Source organism: Haemorhous mexicanus, chromosome 2 (assembly GCF_027477595.1).
Source record: "Haemorhous mexicanus isolate bHaeMex1 chromosome 2, bHaeMex1.pri, whole genome shotgun sequence".
Lineage (NCBI taxonomy): Eukaryota > Metazoa > Chordata > Aves > Passeriformes > Fringillidae > Haemorhous > Haemorhous mexicanus.
In genome coordinates this window covers 15,695,614-15,709,754 of record NC_082342.1, presented here as the reverse complement: position 1 = coordinate 15,709,754, position 14,141 = coordinate 15,695,614, and the positions used below count along the sequence as shown (strand labels likewise).

Genomic DNA, 14,141 nt, shown 5'->3' with positions numbered 1-14,141 from the left:
TTTGTTTGCTACCATGGCTCCATCTGCACAGCAGCAGCAGCAGCAGCAGCAGCAGCAGCGGGGTCAGGCAGTGGAGAGGCTGCTGAGTGGGCAAAAGGCAGCCTGGAGCTTGGCTTCCCCCAGCTGAGGTGTCAGGGGTGGGTGGGTGGGGCTCACCTGCCTTGCAGCAATGGGAGATGACAGCAAGATTTGATGTTTCAGGGGTTGCAGCCTGAATAGTGGGATGATTGGTTTGGGTTGGAAAGAACCTTAAAGGTCCTCCAGTTCCTATGTCCCTGCCATGGGGAGGGACATTTTTCAGTACACCAGGTCCTTCCTCATCCAATCTGGCCTTGTAGGAAGGTCTACAAATATGTAGGAAGGTGTTTGGAAACACCTTGTAGGAAGCTGTCCCCAAACTTTGTCATCCACACAGGATCCCCTGTGGGGAATTGACGGGTATGGCAGCCTGTGGGACATGCTGGGTGCTGGCTCAGGAATGTCCCTGAGGCTGGTTATTTGGCAGCAGCAGCCCTTGGTCCACTCCTGTCCCCAGATCCTGCTCCCAGCAGCAAATCCTGCTCCTGGACCCGTGATCTGAGCCCTGCCTGCATCACTGGTGTGTGGAGACAGAGGGGAGGAAGGACATGGGAGAATCTTGGGTGGGTTCAAGCCTTTTGGGCCTTTGTCAGTTTGTATATTCTGTGATAAATCAAATAGAACAAAGAGAGGGATTTGGAAGTGGGATGGGGTGCATTTCCCACTGAAAATATGAAACCCTGACTTCTTTGGCTGGGGCTGGGGCTGGCTTGGGGCTTAGCCTGAGCAGTGCAGCCATCGGGGACAGCCTCGCTATGTGTTTCGGCATCCCCAGAGCCCTCTGCTCTCCACCCAAAGAGGGAAAAGCAGACAGCAGTGCTGCTGGTGCAGCTCTGGGACAAAGTGCTGACTTAGCCAGAAGCCTCCTCTGCCTTCCAGTTGCTTCCCAGCCCCTTCCCAGGCTGTTAATAACTTGCACGTTTCAGCTGGGTGACTCAGAAGACCGTGAGAAGATATTTATAAGGAGCATTTGAAAGGCAGAAACTGGTGGAGGGTTTTCATCCCCCTTTTCTTCTCTTGAGCTGGTGCCAGCTGAACATGCCTGTGCTTTGCTTGGCTGTGGGGTGAGGTCTGGAGGGTGACCTGTCCATGTCCCCTGAAGTTCAGTGTCTGCTTGCTATGGCATGAGTATGCTGATGCTCCAATGAAAACCTCAGTGCAAAAACCCCTTGTTGTTGCCAGGCACACTTAATCTCACCCCACTGCAGCAGAGCCCTAATGCCTGTGAGGGCAAAAGCTGGCAGGGCAGCCAGAATTTGGGGATGCAGGGATTTGCAGCCCCTGCTTGGTCTTATGGTCCCCAGCCTGGCTCTGAGGCATGGAGCCCTGCCAAGCAGTGGCATGGATCAGCCTGGTGAGGTGGTGATGCTGTGGGATGTCTGTGCAGCTTCTTGGTGGTTTGGGGTTTATCCTCACACCAGAGCTGTCCTGTGTACTTACGCCTGCTGCGAGGATGTCTCCACAGCCCTGTCCTCAAGCCAATACTTGGCTTGAGCCTGGCTGGAAGGACACAAGCTGTGGGTGTTGCTGTGTTTTCCCTCGCTCTCCCCAAAATGGGGTCTTTCCTCCTGTTTTTTACTAGTACAGGAGAATGGCAGCATCCTTCCTGCATGGAAAAAGCAGGTGGAAGCCATAAAGGCTTTAAGTAAGAAATGGGGGTCAAGGAAGGTGGTGCTAGTGATGGGGAGCAGTGCCAGTGCCAGAGTCCCTAACCTCCTGACTCAAGCAGGATGATGGCAATTTTCAAGAAATTGATTGTCAGCTGCTCAAGCCAGGAACTCCTGCAATGGGATGGAACCCCTGCAATGGGATGGAATTCCTGCTCCCCTCCTGAGAGGAGGGTGTTGGATCCTGAACGTGAACATCCTCGGGAGCTGCAGGATGTGGAGACCCCCTCGGTTCTTCTGCAGTACCTCAGGGGTAGAGCTTGGCCTCCCTTTAGCTGCTGAGGGGCTGAAGCTGGGCCTGAGGTTAGGATTAGGGTCAGGGTCAGAGTTAAGGTTGGGGTAGGTCTAAGACTAGGGTTAGAGCTAGGATCAGAGCTACTGCTAAAGTTGGACTAAATTTAGGTCTGGGTTTAGGGCTATGATCAAGTTTAGGACTAGTGTTTGGATTAGGGATAGGTTTAAGTTTAAGGCTAAAGCTAAGTTTAGCTTTAAGGTTAGGTCTAGAGCTAAGATAAAATATTTAGGGTCTGGTTAGATCTAAGAGTAGTGTTAGATCTTGGATCAAGTCTAAGGCTGGCATTTGGTCTATGGCTAATTTTAAGGTTCAGATTAGTATTAGGAGTAGTACTAATTTTAGGTTTATACTTAGGTTTAGATTTAAGCTTAAGTTTAGGGTTATTGTTAGCCTTGGATTAGATTTAGGGCTAGGGTTAGAATAATGCTTCAGGTTAGTTTACCATCTGTGTTAAAGCTAGATTTAAGGCTTAGTTTAGTGTTAGGGTTATAGTTAGGTTTAGATTTAGAGCTAGGCTGGGTCTAAGTTTAGAGTTACAGCTATGCCAAAGAGTAGGTTTATGGTTAGGTATATGGTTGGTGCTCGACTAGAGTTGGTGTCAGGTCTGCCAGGACAAAGGCTGCAGTGCTCCATTCTCCCACAGCAGAATATGCTCCGTTTTCCCCACCAGCACAGCCTTGGGCCTTCCCATCCATGTTTTTCCCCCTTTGGCTGAGCCAAAGGTTCTCTGGGACCTGTCATGTGGTTTGGTTTTGTCTTGCACCTGTCCTGGCCTCAGTGGGGAGCTGGACAGATGCTGAGTCAGCAACACTGCTGGATGAAACCCCCGAAACTGGGGAGTTTTGCTAAAGCTCAAGTGAGGAAAACCAGTGCTGGCTGTGGACAGAGCAGGTCTTGAGGCATGAGGAGTGTCCCTGTGGAAATGCCAGCAAACCTTCAGAGGGATTGCCCAGAATCAGCCCAAGGGCAGTAAGGCACTAAGGTGCTGCTTTCCTTTGGTCAGACCCAGGTGCAGGTGGATGCAGCAGCAGAGCCAGGTGAGCTCTTGCTCCAGAGGATGCCACAGGAAACAAGCTGCTCATGGTGGGAGCTGGGTATGATGAACCCAGTGAGGCTTAGGAAGAGGTTGAGGGGGGCTGCTGTTGGGTGTGACTATCTCCAGGGAAATGATGCTCCTGGGAATGGCCGTGGGTCCCAGTCAGGCATCTGTGGCTAGTTCTGCACCTACCTGATCAACAGGACACAGCTGGAGCTGCTCAGGGCAGGATTTGTGCTGTGTGTGCCGTGCTGCAGACTGGGCAGCATGAGAGGGGCCACCAGTGCCAGTAGCTCCACGTGGTTTGGGAACCCCGAGCTCAGGGTAATGTCCTTGGGGCCCCCCATGTCCAGTTGTGACCATCTCCCTCACTTCAAGGAGATGGAGCACCCTGTCCCACTGTGCTGCTCCTGTGGGAATGCAGGATGGAAAGAAGGTCTCCTTCTCCCAGGAGCAGCGTGGGAGCTGGCTCCTGGGGTGTGTGGGTGTGCTGTGTTGGTGAAGATGGAGGGCTCTGCGAAGGTGGGGTGCTGCCGGAGAAGCCCCTCTCCCCCGCGGCGCGGGCAGGGACCGGGACACCAGGGACGGGGACAGCAGGTCCGTGGGCTGGCGAGAAGCTCAGAGTCAGGCACGGTGTGTGTTGCTGTGCACAGAGCCTGCAGGGAGCTCCACGTGCCAGCTGACAGTGCAGAGAGCTGCAGCATGGCCAGGGGCACCCCAGTTATGTCACCTCCCTCCTGCAGCCCCCGATCTGCAGGCACAGCAGAGAGCCACTGTGCTCCTAGGAGGGACCATGGATTCTCTGGGAACCCTGTTTCCATCCTGACCTGTGCAGCTCAGTTGGATCCCAGGTCCTGAACCGGCCCTGTCATGGGGACTGTGACACAGGGAAGAGGACGAGGCTGGGGACTCTTTTCAGGTGGCACCTGGCTGCCAGTCATCCTGCCAGTGCTCTGTCCAGGCACAGTGTGGCAGGGGAGCTGGAGCCAGCATTCAACCACAGAAAAGCCCTTAATTAATGGAAAGCATGATGGAGGATTAAAAGCCTGACATGCTCCGGCACTGGTCCCAGTAGCCGTGGGATCTTGGCTGTGCCAGGGACCAGCCCAGAAGGGTGCACCGGGGGAGATTTAGTTTGGATATTAGGGAAAATTCCTTCCCTGAAGGGGTGCAGCACAGGCTGACCACAACAGTGGTGGATCCCCATCCCTGGAGGGATTTAAAAGTTTTGTGGATGTGGCATTTGGGGACATGGGTTGCGGTGAGCTCAGCAGTGCTGGGGGAATGGTTGTACTTGAAGATCTCAGAGGGCTTTTACAACCTCAATAATTTTGGAAGCTAAAAGCTCAACTCAGCTCTGGGAAATGGGTTGAAAGTGTCAGTCAGAGCCACTCTTGCCCTGATAAGCCTCCAAGGCATGAGTGGCTTTGAGCTGTGTCATCTCTTGTCCCTCCGCAGATGGTCCCCACTCCCTTCACTAACTCTGGCTCATGGGAATATTTGGATCATTTGAGAAGAAGTCCTGGCCCAGTGAGTGGCTCCCACTTGTGCCATGTTCACAGATGGAGGATCCAGTTAGAAATCTGTGGTGTTGCTGGGGAGACAATCCCTACTCCTAGGGCGCTGTTGTTCATGGAAAGCACAGGCAAGATCCTGGCTCCTGCTCCATTCCCACTGTTTTTAAGGGAAAACAATGCTGGGGAAAAAAAAAAAAAGCAAAGGGTAGGTGATGAACACATGCTGAACCACTGTCAACTGCAGCTTTCTTTTCCCCTCTAGTTATCAACTAAATGGACTAATTGAAAGATGAGTTGGCAGCATCTGTAGGGTTGCATTTATCCAAGGATAATTCCCCAAGGATTCAGGGTAACTGTATGTTTTCTCTCTCAACTTGCCATGCTCCTGTCTGGTTTGGCTCCCTTGGGGGGCTGGTGGCTTTGTTTGGAGGTCCCCACAGTGGTGGGATTTGCAAGGATGCCATGCAACAGGGATGGAGATTTGCAGGGCTGCCACGCAGTAGGGACAGGGATTTGCAACCTTGCAGGGCTGCCAGGCTTTCCAGCCCTGTCACTGAGACCAGCTGCATTCCTGTGGCTCCTGGCACCCCTAGGGGTTTGCAGGGATGCCGTGGAGTGGGGATAGGGATTTGCAGGGATGCTGTACAACAGGAATGGTTTTACAGGAATGCCGTACAACGGGGATTTGCAGGGTTGCCGTGCAATGTGGACAGGGATTTGTAGCCTTGCAGGGCTGCCAGGCTTTCTAGCCCCATCACCAGGGCCAGCTGCATTTCTGTGGCTCCAGGCAGCCCCGGGAGCTGCTCTCCCAACCTGGCAGTGGGGGCAGCTGCTTGCTTAGGACCTGATGCTCGAGGGCGGAGCACCCGGAGCAGTGTGTTTGCCGAGCAAACAGGGCTCAGCCTTCTGCAGCCGGATCAACAGCCTCCCCTCGTTTGCTCAGCAAACAAATCCCACCCGGCAAAGCTTTGGTGGCACCGCTGCCCTTCCCACCAGCTGCTCTGGCACTGCCCGTGCAGCACCTGTCCATTATTGTGCAGGTCTGGAATTGTGCAGGGCTCCTGATGGCTTCAAATGAAACATGGCAGCTCAGCAGCCCTCCCTGCCTTTCCTGCCTGTAGATGCCAGGGTGTTGCTGCACCGTGTGTGCCCGTGCTGGGATCTGTCCTGTGGATGTGCAGGGTGAGATCCTTCGGCTCTAGTGGAATAGTTTCGCTCTGGACTGAGCAATTGCAGGATTTTCTGCCACTGCTGGAAGCTGGGGGAGATGGAAACTGCATTGGCAGGCATTGGCCTGGGAGGCTGGCTGCTCTGGTGGCGGAGGAAAGGTGTCTGGGTGTGTGGGGATCCTGGAGCACCCCTCTGGAGCGCCGTGCCATGCCATTGCTGCTTCCCTCGCTCCAGGCTCTCCATGGCCTCAGACCAGGTTTCCTCTGGGCTTCTTATCCCCCCATAACACACTGCCCACAACCAGGGTTCTACTGAGGTGGGGACAGATGCCACCTCCCCCCTTCCCTTTGCCTGCAGACTCTGGGATGTATCCCAGCCATTTCATGGGCTGGTTGGCTGCTGCTCCAGCTGTCATCTTTCTCTGCTCCCTCTTTATTTTCCCCTCACAGATACACTCTTTAGCCCCTGCTGCCTGCAGAAACAGAGAAACTCCCTTTGCCCAGGCACTGTTGGCTACCTCAGGGACCCATTTCCTTCCTGAGATGCTGGAGGCATATTCTTCTTTTTATCTTCCCTCCCAGAGCAGCAGGACTGTGGCTTGGTCAGGATGTGACTGTGGGTACTGAACCTCCCATCTTGCTGCACCGACCCTGGCAGAGTGGCCAGGCACTGGGGTCACCACTGTCACCCCATGGGGACACTGCTGCTTTCCCTTCCACAGAGCTCTCTGGTGCTGGGGCCAAGCCACCCTCCAGCCTTCCAGCTTCTCTGAAGTCACCAGAGTCACTTGTGCACTTATAGGCCACTAAGTGCTGTAATTACAGATATGCTTTAATTAACATAATTGTGTTTCTACGCAAATAAAACATTTGGCACAGTTAATTCCAAGGCTGCAGCTCCAAACACAAGGCTTCCTGGCCCCCCTGTGGAGGTGGTAGGGGGGCTGGCAGAGAGTGGGGTTCTCACCTCCCTGCCAGAAAACCATCCCAGTCCCAGCCAGGGCCTGAGCCAGAGCCCCCCCTTCCCCACTGGAGTGTCCTGCCTGGCTTTGGTGGAGCCAGCTGTGCTGGCAGACACTTGGATTGCTGGGAGATGGCACTGGGCTTGCTGGAACACTCCATTGGGCTCAGTGTGACAGAGCACTGGGATTTCTGGGATGCAGCAAAACTGCTGGGACACAGAACTGGACTTGCAGGGATGCAGCCCCAGGATTGCTCAGACACAGAACTGGGTTTGCTGGGCTGTGGTGCCCAAATTGCTGGAGAACCATGCTGGGCTCGCTGGGATGCAGCCCTGGGTTTGCTGGGACACAGCTGGAGGCCAGCAGTGCCCTTGCAGCAGTGCCAGGGGTGTTCACCCTGGCTGGGCAATCGGCACAATGGGTGGATCCAGCCCCTCCATCCATCCCAGAACCTCCCACTGAGCTGTCCCCACGCTGTTTTGCCCTCCCAGCACCCAGAGAGCTCTCTCTCCCCATTCCCTCTTTAGCAGACCCCGGAGCTCACCACGCTCTTGGATGAAGAGCTGGAGCTGGTGGCAGCATGCCAGCCCTTTGCCAGGAAGATGCCAGGAAGAACTGGGAAAATGGCTGGTGCTTATGTGCTAAAATGCCCTTTTCATTTGAAAAAACAGAAGAAAAGGAAAAAAAACATATTCCATTTTTCTCCAGCTGAAAATGAAAGTGATTATGTAACGAGCAATAAATTACAGAAAGGAATGAGTCATTGGAGCAAATCCCAAGAAAGGCACAGTATTTTTAGCTCCAACACCCTGTGCTGTACTGTGCGTTAACCCTCGCAGGACTTGGGCCCCCAGTGCAACCTGCCCCTAGGGTGACCCCCCCAGAGGCATCATATTGGTTTCTGTGAGGATTTTGTCCCTGTGACATTCCCAAGGGAAGATGGAAATGATGTAAGCTGTGGGCCCCTCATCCCATGGCCCTCCTTTGTATGGGATGCTTATGGGTTGTCCAGGGAACACTGCTCACCTCAGATCCATGTCCCCATCCTGGGCTAAGCCCCTGCTTCTCTTCCCCTCTGCTCATTCCCACTGGGATAATTAATCCTGATCCCTTCCTGAGACCCTGGGCACCACTGTTGTTTCCTTGCCAAAGAGCCTGAAGAATTAATTAGGAAATAAAAGCGAGGAACAAATTAATTGGAAGAGAACTAGCGAGGGAGCAAGTGAGCAATGCTGCTTTAATCCAGGTTAAATTGGGGAGTGATTGCTTTGCTAGCAGAAGAGATGATGAGGGAGAATTGGAGCAGGCAGGTGCCAGGTGAGACAATGGCAACAAGCATCCAGGTGCCAAGGGATGCCCATGGAGAGCTGTGCTGAGTGGGGAGGAAAATCCTGGAGACACCAGTAGGAATCTGGAAGAAGAATCTGGAAGAGAGGCTCAGAGCTCAGAGTGTCCCATGATCACCACTCAGACCATCCTCGGGGGCCCAGAGCTTGGAGCACCCCTAGGAAGAGAGCTCAGAACATTCTTAGGATTGAGGCGTGGAGCACCCCCAGGATCAGGGCTCAGAGCACGCCTGGGATTTGGGCTTTGGACCAGGGCTTAGAGGATCCCTGGAGTCAGGGCTTGGAACATCCCTTTCTTAAGTGACACTGTCATCCTGTGGAATCAGGTACCAATGCAGGGACAGGGACCCTATTCCTTGTGTGCCACATTGCTTTGGGGTATCCAAGCTGGTGGGAACCAGGCCTGCTTCTCTGTCTCTGAACAGATCCCTGGGTGCTCATGGTGGCACCACACTCCATTGTCACCTGGCAGCAACCCCACCCCTAAATAAGGGACCAGGGACAGAGGCAGGGACGAGTGAGAGCTGGTGGCCAAGTCCTCCTGGCCTGCAGCTGGAGTGGGGTCAGCTCAGAGTGACACAGCCAGTGCCAGTGGATGTCATCTCCTCAGCTTTTATTTAATCTGGCAGTAAATTCCTATCCTCCATATGCTTGGGCTGGGCTGGGATCTTCCTTATTGCTGCTGAGCCACCTGGAAGAGTGGCGTGGCACTGCATGTCCAGGGGCTGCTGTACCCCCAGTACATGCTGTCCCTTCTCCAGCTGCACACTCTCATTCTGGTACATAATTTCCCCAAAATCCCTGTGACCCTCCAGAGACATCCTATTCCTCCAGGCAAGCCCTGTCCTTGTGGACATGTGCTGTCCCTTGGCAGACATGCTGTCCCTCTGCAAACGTGCTGTCCTCTCAGGCACCTGCTCTCCCTCAAGACACGTGCTGTCCCCAGGTGTGCCGTGTCCTTCCAGACACAGGGTGTCCCCCAGATGTGTGCTGTGCTCACGGATGTCACCTGTGCCTCTGGACATGTGCTGGTCCCATGAATGCAGGCTGTCACCCTGGAAGCAGGTTGTCCCTCTGGACACACGCTCTGCTTCTGGGTTCAGGCTGTCACCCACGGACACGGACACGTGCTGTCCTCCAGGATTCAGGCTGTTTCCATGGACACACTTGTCCCTGTGGATGCATGCTGTCCCCATGGATACACAGTGTCCTGATGGATACACGCTGTCCCTTGGATACACGCTGTCCCTTTGGACACATGCTGTCCCACTGGATACACGCTGTCCCTCTGGATGCACGCTCTCACCATGGCATATGCCAGTCCCTGGATGCAGGCTGTCCCTGTGGATATCCCCTCTCCCTCACCCCTCTGAGGGCACAGTGGGGGTGTGCTCTGTCCCTGCCCACACAGGACAATCTCATGGCACAGGCTGTGTGCAGCTCAGGAGAGGAAATCCCACTAGCCAGGCTGAAGATGCTGGTGGCCACTATGCCCAGAGCTTGTCCATGAGGACTGTCTGAGACAAAGAAAGCACCCAAAAAATGGGGAGAGAGGTATGGAAGCAGAGCCAAGAGTTGTCTCAGACCACCACAGTGGGGCCAGCAGGGCTCTGCCACCCCATCTGTCCCCCTCAGTAGCCCTGTCATGTCTGTGGGCTACTGGTGGCCCCCCAGCCCTGGCCCTGCTCTGAAATGTCTCCACAGAGATCCTCTAAGGGCTCCATCACTTAATCATCAGCAGTATCACTTAATCAGCTGGGCCCTTCCTCATCCCTTCGTCACCCCTCCACAGAATCCGCCCAGTTGGAAGGAGCCCACGAGGAGCATCAGCTGCAGCTCGTGGCCCTGCACAGCACCATCCCCAAGAGTCACATCACATGCCTGAAAGTACTGTCCAAATGCTGCTTGAACTCTGTCAGGCTTGGTACTGCTCTGGGGAGGCTGTTCCAGTGTCCAGCCACCCTCTGGGTGAAGAATCTTTTCCTAATATCCAGCCTAAACCTCCCCTGACACAACTTCAGACCGTTCCCTCAGGAGTGTCACTGGTCACCAGAGAGCAGACATCAGTGCCTGCCCCTCCTGTTCCCCTCACAAGGAATTTGTAACTGCAGTGAGGCCTCCCCTCAATCTCCTCTTGTCCTGGCTGAGCAGACCAAGTGACCTCAGCTGTTCCTCATACATCTTCCCCTCAAGGCCCTTCACCACCCCCACAGTGCTTCTTTAGACTCTCTCGAGTGGCTTTAATGTCTTTTTTACTTTGTGATGCCCAAAACTGCCCCCAGCACTCGAGGTGAGGCTGCCCCAGTGCAGAGCAGAGCAGAACAGGACAATTCCCTCCCTTGCTCAGCTGGTGATGCTGGGCCTGATGCCCCCCAGGACATGGGTGTGACTCATGTGACTCATGTTCAACTTGCTGTTGTCATGGAAAAGTCCCTTTCCACTACGCTGCTTTCCAGCAGACAATTTCCCAGGCTGGACCTACATCGGGGTTGCCCCATCCCCGATGCAGATGCAGAATCCTTGTTGAACTTCACACACTCAGCAATTGTCCAGCTTTCCAATTTGTCGGAAGCCCCTCCTAGTTTTTTTTTGTCTGTGAACTTGCTTACTCTGAACTTCCAGTCCTGTGTCCAAGCAAGTTATAAAGATGTTGAAGGGCTCAGGACTTCGTCATCCCTTTGTTATCCCGCTTTGAATCCAATGACAGCCCAAGCCCCAGACCTGATGCAACCAGGTCTCTGCAGCGGCACCTCTGGGGGCCATCCCCACTGGGGGGCTTTGTGCCAGGACACCTCCCATCCCTGCCCAGCCTGAGATCACTCAGCTCTTCCTTGTGTCCACACATTCCCAACTCTCCTGCTGCTCCCAGCAGGTCCATGCAGCGAACCCACCTCATGCCATGGAGCCTCCTAGCACCCCTAGTCTGTGCCTGGCATTGCTCGGGCAAGGGATGCCACAGCATTCCCTGCCCTGCCATATTCCCTGCCCCACTGGGGCACTGCAGCTGCGTCCTGGGCACTGAGTGGGATTTATCCATGGGGAAACCACAGAGCAGTAAATGGGATATTGATTGGGTGCCATTGTGGGGATCAGTGCAGCGCAGAAGAGCAGATGGATTGATTTCTGGTGGGGTTTAGAGCTGTCAGTGTACCTCGTACCAGCAGCTCCAGACCAATAACACCCCGATTCATTCACGGATCCAGCAGCTCCATTTGTGGCCGTGTCCCCCAGGCTCAGCTGAGTGACAGTCATCTCTGTTCTGTGGGCAGGACCCCAGCCCCATGTGCCACCTGCACTGGCCACTGTGTTCCCTCCTTCCCCAGGGGACAGGGATGCTCCAGAAGGCAGCACAGTGCTGTGCCTCCCCAGAGCCAGCATCTGGCCCTGGGTCTGTACCAGTGCCACAGTTTAGTGGGCACTGCTGATCCTACAGGACTCACAGCAGTCCTGGCCCAGCTGGGAACAGCCAGCCATGCTGCCCTCCTGCCCTGCTCTCCTATCCCAGTGCTCCCAGTATATCCAGTATGCCCACAGATGCTGCAGAGATGGGGAGAAATGGGATTTCAGGGTTATGCAGGGTGTGAAGGCTCATCTTGGTGTCTTAACTCCCTAAAATCTTCAACTTTGGGAGTTTGATGCCATTTGCTGCCAGCACCTCCCAGGGAAAAGCTGGAGTGGGGTTTATGTGAGTGTCTTTGGTGTGGAATATTCCATTACCATGGAATAAAGGTTAATATTTACTTGCCTGCATGAACTTTATTCCCATTGATGCCATCAGACATCCTCCAGATGGGATGCGGCGTGGCTGCTCCCCCAGTTCCCAGCAAGAGACAGGAGGCACAGCACTTGATTGATCCACTCCAGGCCAGAAACAAGGGAAAACTACAGGATGGATGGAAATGTGGGAAGCCCACACTGCTGCCCCTCCTCAGCACCTACAGATATTCCCCAGCAGCTCCAGGGCTGGGTTCTGAGGCTGTGTGTGTCCATCTGACTGCTGTGATGTTCCCATCCCAGGAATGCATTCCTGGGGCACACAGAAAAGCCAGGGATTGGCTCGTAATTACCCCGGGACTGACTGGGAGATGAGCAATGATGCATGGATGCAACGGTGGTGCTGCAGCACAAGTCCCTGCAGCTCCTGTGTCCCTGCACCCTGTGTCCCACCCCCTGTCCCCAGGCACCTCTGGGCGAGCACGAGAGACAGCTCCGTGCTGTGTCCTTGTGCCCAGCAATGCCTCTGTGCTCCCTGGGCAGCTGCGCTGGCTGTGGGCTGCTCCCTGGGTGGCTCTGGTGACAGGGTTGTGCCAGGTGGCAGGACATGGATCCTGCCAGCAGCCGGCTGCTTGGGGTGTTCCCGCTGTTGGCCACACAGGGAACCTGCTATTCCCACCTGCTTTATTCATGGATCCCCGGACCCACATCCGTGCCAGCAGGACCTGTCCAGGCTGGGGTGACACTTGGTACCTGCAACAGGGTGACCCCAGGGCGGGGGATTCCACAGCCGGATCTTGGGGATCTGGCGGCTCTGGTGGTGTCCTAGACAGAAAGACGGGCGCTGGGAGACGCTGCCCTGAGGGGTATCCATGATCCTGTGCCACCCCCGGCGAGAGACGCCCGTGGCCCCGTGTCACCCGCAGGGCAGCGCCGGGGTTCTGCGGCAGTGTCCGGGATTGGCCGGGCGCTCCGGGTGGCTCTGGCCGCTAGATGGCCCCGCGGCTCCACGGGCCACCCTGAGTCTCCTCCGGGCTCCCCGGCCCACCCTGAGCCTCCTCCGGGCTCCCCGGCCCGGCATCCTGGCGGTCGGGGAGCAGGGAGAGAGATGGAGAGTGGCAGCATGCAGGGTGTCCCTAACCCTGCCCTGCTTGGTCCCTGCCTCGAGGTGGCATTTCCTTATCACCCCCTGTCCTAGCGAGGGCTGAGAGAGGAGTCCTTTACAAACCCCCAGCGGAGCCTCAGCGCACCCTGTCCCTGAGGAGCATCCTGGGGACAGGGACACAGAGGTGCAGGAACACAGGAGTGCCTGGGTAGGGAGCGGGACACAGGACTGCAGGGACACAGGGACACGGAGGGGCAAGGGTACAGGGGTGCAGGGATACGGGAGTGTCTGGGGACACGGGAGTCCCGGGATACGGAGGAAGAGCAGGCCATCCTCGCTCAGACCAGAACTTTCTCTTCTGCCCAGAGGAGGAGGAGGGGGAGGGATGGAGATTGTCGCGCTGCCGATATCCCTCTCACCATGTGGCATGTGGCCATCGTGTGACGGCTTGAGCATGTCCACCCTCCGTGCAGATTCCCTGGGGCCATTGGGGTAGGGGCAGCATCCCAAAATCCTTGTACTTATCTCGGGGCGGGGGGCTGGGGGACAGGAGGAGGTGTCACTCCTCACTGAAGGCAGTGGGGGGGTTAATATATGAGGGTGAGGGTGAACAGACCCTATAAGGGGTCCCCAAGAGGAGGGTCCCTCCCTATCCAAGAGAGGGACGCTGGGTAGGACCTCGTGCAGTATCCTGTAGGGTGGGGTCAGGGAAGACTTTCTCTACTGAGCCCTGCATCAGAGTTACCCCAGGGCGAGGGATGAGATGAGATTTCGGCCCCTCCGTCAGGGAGGATGGGGGGAAGACCCAACCCAAACGTGAGGCGCAGCATTTAAGGGGGCAGGGGTCGCTTTATTGACAGGTGAAACATGCCCCAGAAGGGAGAAGGGGCAAGGGGGAAACTCCTGGCCCGATGCCCAAGAGAAGAGGGTTTAACACGGAGGGAGTTTGTTGCCCTCCCAGGTACCAGAGCCATGACGGCACCCCCGGCACCTGCCCCACAAGGAAAGCACTGCCAGCCCCGCGTCCAGAGCGGAGCTACCCAAACTGGGGAGTCATGCCCCGATCCCCTCCCCACATGGGCGCCCCCGCCCCACTCCGGTTTCCCCTTCACCACCCCACATTGGGACTCCCACTCCTGACCCCCTCCCAATACCGGGGAGTGACCCAATTCCCGCATCGGGACCATCTCTCGACCCCCGCCCCACACCGGGGACTCGCACCCCAGGTTGGAGAGTGATGTCCGGTCCCCTG

The 14,141-nt window shown here is 55.8% G+C and overlaps 1 protein-coding gene across 1 annotated transcript in view; it reads left to right on the top strand.

Annotated features, from left to right (window-relative positions):
• Window positions 1-14,141, top strand: part of PDE2A (phosphodiesterase 2A) — a 40,733-nt gene that overhangs the window by 3,341 nt on the left and 23,251 nt on the right. The window lies entirely within an intron of this gene.